The 8963-nt window shown below is 41.7% G+C and overlaps 1 non-coding gene across 1 annotated transcript; it reads left to right on the top strand.

Moving 5' to 3' along the window:
• Window positions 1–2596: 2596 nt before the first annotated feature.
• On the top strand, window positions 2597–2704 carry LOC112804821 (small nucleolar RNA R71). Its single transcript, XR_003203442.1, has one exon. It is a non-coding gene; the product is annotated as a small nucleolar RNA R71 (small nucleolar RNA).
• Window positions 2705–8963: the final 6259 nt, after the last annotated feature.

Raw genomic sequence — 8963 nt, 5'->3', positions numbered from 1 at the left:
CTAGAGGTTTCTCCGGCCTTGGATGCCATAAATGGTTATGGAAAACCAAAAAGCAATGCTTTTACCACACCAAACTTAAAATGTTTGCTCGTCCTCGAGCAAAAGAAGAAAGAAGAGAGGAGAAGAAGAAGAAATGAGGAGAAAGGGAATGGCTTTGTGTTTGGCCAAAGGGGGGAGAAATGGTGTTTAGGTTGTGTGGAAAGGAAGGAATGAAGGAGGGTTTATATAGGAGAGGGGGAAGGGTAGGGTTCGGTCAAGGGAGGGTGGGTTTGGTTGGGTAAGTGGTTTGAATTTGAATGGTGAGGTAGGTGAGGTTTTATGAAGGATGGATGTGAGTGGTGAAGAGAAAGATGGGATTTGATAGGTGAAGGGTTTTTGGGGAAGAGGTGTTGAGGTGATTGGTGAATGGGTGAAGAAGCGAGAGAGTGGTGGGGTAGGTGGGGGTCCTGTGGGGTCCACAGATCCTGAGGTGTCAAGGAAAAGTCATCCCTGCACCAAATGGCAAGCAAAATCTCGATTTGTGCCAATTCTGGCGTTCAACGCCGGACTGGTACCCATTTCTGGCGTTTAACGCCAGCTTCTTGCCCTTTTCTGGCGTTTAACGCCAGTCTGGTGCCCCTTTCTGGCGTTAAACGCCCAGAATGGTGCCAGACTGGGCGTTAAACGCCCAACAGCTAGCCTCACTGGCGTTTAAACGCCAGTAGGTGCGTCCTCCAGGGTGTGCTGTTTTTCTTCCTGTTTTTCATTCTGTTTTTGCTTTTTTCATTGATTTTGTGACTTCTTATGATCATCAACCTACAAAAAATATAAAATAACAAAAGAAAATAGTTAATTATAAAACATTGGGTTGCCTCCCAACAAGCGCTTCTTTAATGTCATTAGCTTGACAGAGGACTCTTATGGAGCCTCAGAAATGCTCAAAGCTATGTTGGAACCTCCCAACACCAAACTTAGAGTTTGAATGTGGGGGTTCAACACCAAACTTAGAGTTTGGTTGTGGCCTCCCAACACCAAGCTTAGAGTTTGACTGTGGGGGCTCTGTTTGGCTCTGTTTTGAGAGAAGCTCTTCATGCTTCCTCTCCATGATGACAGAGGGATATCCTTGGGCCTTAAACACCAAGGATTCTTCATTCACTTGAATGATCAACTCTCCTCTATCAACATCAATCACAGCCCTTGCTGTGGCTAGGAAGGGTCTGCCAAGGATGATGGATTCATCCATGCACTTCCCAGTCTCTAGGACTATGAAATCAGTAGGGATGTAATGGTCTTCAACTTTAACCAGAACATCCTCTACAAGTCCATGGGCTTGTTTTCTTGAGTTGTCTGCCATCTCTAGTGAGATTTTTACAGCTTGTACCTCAGAGATCCCTAACTTCTCCATTACAGAGAGAGGCATGAGGTTTACACTTGACCCTAAGTCACACAAGGCCTTCTTGAAGGTCATGGTGCCTATGGTACAAGGTATTGAAAACTTCCCAGGATCTTGTCTCTTTTGAGGCAGTTTCTGCCTAGACAAATCATCCAGTTCTTTGGTGAGCAAAGGGGATTCATCCTCCCAAGTCTCATTTCCAAATAACTTGTCATTTAGCTTCATGATTGCTCCAAGGTATTTAGCAACTTGCTCTTCAGTGACATACTCATCCTCTTCACAGGAAGAATACTCATCAGAGCTCATGAATGGCATAAGTAAGTCCAATGGAATCTCTATGGTCTCAGTTTGAGCCTCAGATTCCCATAGTTCCTCATTGGGGAACTCATTGGAGGCCAGTGGACGCCCAGTGAGGCCTTCCTCAGTGGCGTTCACTGCCTCTCCTTCCTCCCAAAATTCGGCCATGTTGATGGCCTTGCACTCTCCTTTTGGATTTTCTTCTGTATTGCTTGGGAGAGTACTAGGAGGGAGTTCAGTAATTTTCTTGCTCAGCTGACCCACTTGTGCCTCCAAATTTCTAATGGAGGATCTTGTTTCAGTCATGAAACTTTGAGTGGTTTTGATCAGATCAGAGACCATGGTTGCTAAGTCAGAGTTATTCTGCTTAGAACTCTCTGTCTGTTGCTGAGAAGATGATGAAAAAGGCTTGCTATTGCTAAACCTGTTTCTTCCACCATTATTGTTGTTGAAACCTTGTTGGGGTCTCTGTTGATCCTTCCATGAAAAATTTGGATGATTTCTCCATGAAGGATTATAGGTGTTTCCATAGGGTTCTCCCATGTAATTCACCTCTTCCATTGAAGGGTTCTCAGGATCATAAGCTTCTTCCTCAGATGAAGCCTCCTTAGTACTGCTTGGTGCATTTTGCATTCCAGACAGACTTTGAGAAATCATATTGACTTGTTGAGTCAATATTTTATTCTGAGCCAATATGGCATTCAGAGTGTCAATCTCAAGAATTCCTTTCTTCTGACTAGTCCCATTGTTCACATGATTTCTTTCAGAAGTGTACATGAATTGGTTATTTGCAACCATTTCAATCAGTTCTTGAGCTTCAGTAGGCGTCTTTTTCAGATGAAGAGATCCTCCTGCAGAGCTATCCAAAGACGTCTTGGATAGTTCAGAGAGACCATCATAGAAAATACCTATGATGCTCCATTCAGAAAGCATATCAGAAGGACACTTTCTGATTAATTGTTTGTATCTTTCCCAAGCTTCATAGAGGGATTCTCCTTCCTTCTGTCTGAAGGTTTGGACTTCCACTCTAAGCTTACTCAATTTTTGAGGTGGAAAGAACTTTGCCAAGAAGGCATTGACTAGCTTTTCCCAAGAGTCCAGGCTTTCTTTAGGTTGAGAGTCCAACCATGTTCTAGCTCTGTCTCTTACAGCAAAAGGGAATAGCATAAGTCTGTAGACCTCAGGGTCAACCCCATTAGTCTTGACAGTGTCACAGATTTGCAAGAACTCAGCTAAGAACTGATGAGGATCTTCCAATGGAAGTCCATGGAACTTGCAATTCTGTTGCATTAGAGAAACTAATTGAGGCTTAAGCTCAAAGTTGTTTGCTCCAATGGCAGGGATAGAGATGCTTCTCCCATAGAAATCGGGAGTAGGTGCAGTAAAGTCACCCAACACCTTCCTTGCATTGTTGGCATTGTTGTTTTCGGCTGCCATGTGTTCTTCTTCTTTGAAGAATTCGGTCAGGTCCTCTAAAGAGAGTTGTGCTTTGGCTTCTCTTAGCTTTCTCTTCAAGGTCCTTTCAGGTTCAGGATCAGCCTCAACAAGAATGCCTTTGTCTTTGCTCCTGCTCATATGAAAGAGAAGAGAACAAGAAAATGTGGAATCCTCTATGTCACAGTATAGAGATTCCTTGAAGTGTCAGAGGAAAAGAAGAGTATAAGACAGAGTTAGAAAATTCGAACTTATCAAAGAAGATGGAGTTCGAATTTTGCATTAATGGATAGTGTTAGTCCATAAATAGAAGGATGTGAGAAGGAGGGAAGTAATTTTCGAAAATTAAGTAAGAAATTTTGAAAACATTTTGAAAAACACTAATTAATTTTCGAAACCCAAGAGTGGGAAAGAGATCAAGTGATTTTTGAAAAAGATTTTGGAATTAGAAATCAAAAAGATTTGATTGAAAACTATTTTGAAAAAGATGTGGTTAAGAAAATATGATTAGTTTTAAAAAGATGTGATTGAGAAGATATGATTTGAAAAACATTTTAAAAAAAAGATTTGATTTTGAAAATTAAAAACTTGACTAACAAGAAAAGATATGATTCAAACATTAAACCTTCCTCAACAGAAAAGGCAACATGCTTGAAGTGTTGAATCAAATCATTAATTGATAGTAAGTATCTTTGAAAATGGAAAGAAATTGATTTTGAAAACACATGATTGAAAAGATATGATTTGAAAAAGATTTGATTTTGAAAAACTTTGAAAACCTGAAAAAATTGCATTGAAAAACAGAATCTTCCCTCTTGTGCCATCCTGGCGTTAAACGCCCAGAATGGTGCACATTCTGGCGTTTAACGCCCAAAACTATACCCTTTTGGGCGTTAAACGCCCAACCAGGTACCCTGGCTGGCGTTTAAACGCCAGTCTGTCCTTCTTCACTGGGTGTTTTGAACGCCCAGCTTTTCTGTGTAATTCCTCTGCTGTATGTTCTGAATCTTTAATTTCTCTGTAGTATTGACTTGAGAAGACACAAATAAAAAATATTTTTGGATTTTTAATAATAAGGAAAAATCAAAATGCAACAAGAATCAAATAACTATGCATACAAGACACCAAACTTAGCAGTTTGTGTACTGCTGACACTAATGAGAATGCATATGAGACACATAAAACACTCAAGTCAAGAGAATTCAAAGATCAGAGTAAGAAATCATCAAGAATTATTTGAAGATCCTTAAGCACACATGAATGGATGCATGCAATTGACACCAAACTTAACATGAGACACTAGACTCAAACAAGAAATTTTTGGATTTTATGATTTTTTTGATTTTTTTTTTGTGTTTTTCGAAAATTAAGTGGAAAAAGATATCAAAATTCTTAATGAGAATCCCAGGAATCATGCAATGTTAGTCTAAAGCTTCAGTCTAAAGGAATTAGACATGGTCAGCCAAGCTTCAGCAGAACACTGCATTCAAGGGCTAAATTGATGAAGATCAATCAGCCTTGGTGATGATAAGAACATCACCTTGAAACACTAGAATTCATTCTTAAGAACTCTGAAGAAAAAAATACCTAATCTAAGCAACAAGATGAACCGTTAATTGTCCAAACTCAACAATCCCCGGCAACGGCGCCAAAAACTTGGTGCACGAAATTGTGATCAATACTTTTCACAACTCAAATAATCCCCGGTAATGAATCCAAAAACTTGGTGTTCAATACCATGGCATAAACACAACTTCACACAACTAACCAGCAAGTGTACTGGGTCGTCCAAGTAATAAACCTTACGCGAGTAAGGGTCGATCCCACAGAGATTGTTGGTATGAAGCAAGCTATGGTCACCTTGTAAATCTTAGTCAGGCAAACTCAAATGGATATGGTGATGAACGCATAAAAACATAAAGATAAAGATAGAGGTACTTATGTAATTCATTGGTAGGAACTTCAGATAAGCGCATGAAGATGCCTTCCCTTCCGTCTCTCTGCTTTCCTACTGTCTTCATCCAATCCTTCTTACTCCTTTCCATGGCAAGATTATGCAAGGTTTCACCGTTGTCAGTGGCTACCTCCCATCCTCTCAGTGAAAATGTTCCTATGCTCTGTCACAGCATGGCTAATCATCTGTCGATTCTCGGTCAGGCCGGAATAGAATCCAGCGATTCTTTTGCGTCTGTCACTAACGCCCCGCCTGCTAGGAGTTTGAAGCACGTCACAGTCATTCAATCATCGAATCCTACTTAGAATACCACAGACAAGGTTAGACCTTCCGGATTCTCTTGAATGCCGCCATCAGTTCTAGCCTATACCACGAAGACTCTGATCTCACGGAATGGTTGGCTCGGTTGTCAGGCGAGCACTCGGTTGTCAGGCGATCAATCATGCATCGTGCAATCAGGAATCCAAGAGATATTCACCCAATCGAAGGTAGAACGGAGGTGGTTGTCAGTCACACGTTCATAGGTGAGAATGATGATGAGTGTCACGGATCATCACATTCATCAAGTTGAAGAACAAGTGATATCTTAGAACAAGAACAAGCGGAATTGAATGGAAGAACAATAGTAATTGCATTAATACTCGAGGTACAGCAGAGCTCCACACCTTAATCTATGGTGTGTAGAAACTCCACCGTTGAAAATACATAAGAACAAGGTCTAGGCATGGCCATGAGGCCAGCCTCCCAATGATCTAAGATAGCATAACAATGAAGATAGCTACCCCTCGATGTCTCAATACAATAGTAAAAGGTCCTACTTATAGAAAACTAGTAGCCTAAGGTTTACAGAAATGAGTAAATGACATAAAAATCCACTTCCGGGCCCACTTGGTGTGTGCTTGGGCTGAGCAATGAAGCATTTTCGTGCAGAGACCTCTCTTGGAGTTAAACGCCAGCTTTTATGCCAGTTTGGGCGTTTAACTCCCATTTTGGTGCTAGTTCCAGCGTTTAACGCTGGGATTTCTGAGGGTGACTTTGAAAGCCGGTTTGAGCCATCAAATCTTGGGAAAAGTATGGACTATCATATATTGCTGGAAAGCCCAGGATGTCTACTTTCCAACGCCGTTGAGAGCGCGCCAATTAGGCTTCTGTAGCTGCAGAAAATCCGCTTCGAGTGCAGGGAGGTCAGAATCCAACAGCATCTGCAGTCCTTTTCAGTCTCTGAATCAGATTTTTGCTCAGGTCCCTCAATTTCAGCCAGAAAATACCTGAAATCACAGAAAAACACACAAACTCATAGTAAAGTCCAGAAAAGTGAATTTTAACTAAAAACTAATAAAAATATACTAAAAACTAACTAGATCATACTAAAAACATACTAAAAACAATGCCAAAAAGCGTACAAATTATCCGCTCATCACTCACCATAATTAACTTGAGCGGTTTCCAAATCCTCCCGAAGATGCGTCAATTCCCTATAAGCCGAGACATAGCTATCCTTATGTTTCAATGCCATGTCCTCGGCCAGCTTCAAAGATGCAGCCAAGGCAATAGAACTGGCCTTCTCACCCTCTAACTCCTTCTCCACTTTCGCCAACTTCACCTCCAACTCCTCCTTCAGACCCTTGATTCGATCAAATTCCGACTTGGCCTCTTCCGTGAAGGATTTTGTGGCATGAATCGGAATCCCCTGAACTGTTCGGAATATAGCCGCACCCATATGAGCCATCTTCACACTACTTTTGTGATAAAATCCAGATGCTAAAGAAGAGAAACGTCATCCATGGAAAGCCCACCATAGGCGGCAATTTGCTGGTCAACAAACTCGATAGCATCAAAATCTGTGGCATCCAGGTTAAAGGGCTCGGATGTTTTTTGCTTCTTATTAGGAGGGGCACCAGGAGCTGCAGCAGAAGATTGTGGAGGATCGACCAAATGAACCCGAGGAATAGGAATTGCTTTCCTTGGCCCGGGAGAACTAGGTACAGGAGGTTTAACTGGAACCTGAGAAGATCCCTCTCCAGCCGCCTTGGTCGAAATGTTTAAAGCAGCAGTCGCCTTCTTTGCCTTCTTGAAGGCCTTCATAGAATCATTATTCTTCGACATCTCTGAAAAACACAAAATCAACCACAAAAGACAAGTTACAACATAGGAGAAGAAAAAGCTCAGAAGCAAGTATAAAAATAAAGCAGACAGTACCCAAAGCAACCCGAACCAAAAATGGATCGCTCAAAAATCTCTTCGTATCCAGAAGGGGAGGCTTTCCCCAAAAATCTTCAAGAACAACTACAAAGGCCCGCTCAACCTCATTAAGCATTTCCCATGTGTAACGTGGCACTCTTACATTCTTTTGCCACTCTAGAGGAAAAGCAGACTCGTCATTTTCATCAAGAAAAAAAAGACGGGCCCCCTCAACAGCTCGAACTTTAAAGAAGTAGTTCTTGAAGTCCTTAAAAGACTCATCATACATCGCAAACACTTTATGGCCCTGGGCGGACCGGAAAGAAACCCAAGAAGCTTTCTTTTTTGAAGAACCGCCAGGCTTGGCGGAAACAAACAAATAAAGAAAAAGAGTATGGGAAGGTGTTACATATAGTTCACGACAGAGAAGTTGGAAAATTTTAATGAAACCCCAAGAATTCGGGTGAAGCTGGGATGGAGCAATGTTACACGACCACAACAGGTCGGTTTTAAAAGCAGTAAAAGAAAATGAGGTTACTACAAACATCTCGGACAAAGGAGAAAATAACTCGGTTAAGTACTTCTCAGGCAATGAAAAGCAAGAAAAGGAAAACCCCAAAACTCAAACCAAAGTCCTGGGGCATCCTTTGGAGGCAGTAACAAGGCAAGGTTCCCAGAAAAATAGTGTGAAGTCAACATCCCAGCATTTCTCAAAAAAGAATCCAAAACAGCAACACTTTTCAGCAAAAAGCACGCCAAGCAGAGACCATTAAAAGATGCAACCTTATTAAAGAGCAGACAAAAGCAACCTTCAAATAAATGAGGAACAGACACGGACAAGCAGTACCAAGAACAGAAACAACGAAAACATACAAAGCCCTAGAGGCACCCAACAAAGGCGAAAAGGATCATGCAGAAAATAGAGAAACTCTCAGAAAGCACACTTCAACAAATCTAGGGCTAAAAAAAACAGAAAGATCCAAACTTTGCCAAAAAAAGAGGATCAAAACCAAAACCTCTTCACAAAAACCACCATCAAAGAGAAAGCATGAAAAGGGACTAACCTGTAGACGGAAGAAACTTCGAAAAAAGGGGCAGAAACGAAAGTTGCCTAGGAAACCGCCGAGCGACGCCACTAACACCAGAAAGCAGAAATGCAAGCGAAAGATGGAGAGTGAAGAGAGAAGCGGAAAAAGTTACGAAGAGGTTACAAAGAAAATAAAAGGAGAGAAACCGTTTTCTGGGTTTTTCAAAATCAAAGTAAAGAGCCCAGGGAAAACGGGGCAATTAATGCTCAAAATTAAAGAAAGCATTAAACCCTCGCACGTTCCCAAAAAAGCACCGATATAAAAGCGCGTGTCGTTTAGAGGAAACGTTCTACATTCAAAAGCAACTACAAAGGAATCGACAAAATGCTTGAGTTCGGCTTCACCAAAGAAGGACCGAAGTCAAAGACTCGACCTCAAAAAAGAAGACCGAGCTCAATTAGGGGCACTGTTCATACCCTGGGTCAAGATGACCAACCCAGGATGTTCGACAGACAAAGCGACCGACCTCTTCAGGTCAGGACAACCCGACCTCTTCCCAAAGATCTCGGTCAAGTCCCTACGAAAGCCCAAGGAAGGGCCCAAATAGAGGAACACGTCCCAAATCCTAAAGCGGCCCAAGCCTACAGCGAGAAGGGCGGTTCCCTTAAAGATAAGATGACCTCACTTAAAGATAAAA

The sequence above is a fragment of the Arachis hypogaea genome, chromosome 5 (assembly GCF_003086295.3).
Source record: "Arachis hypogaea cultivar Tifrunner chromosome 5, arahy.Tifrunner.gnm2.J5K5, whole genome shotgun sequence".
In the NCBI taxonomy this organism is placed as follows: Eukaryota; Viridiplantae; Streptophyta; class Magnoliopsida; order Fabales; family Fabaceae; genus Arachis; species Arachis hypogaea.
The sequence above is the reverse complement of the archived record's forward strand: the minus strand, read 5'-3'. Positions and strand labels throughout refer to the sequence as shown.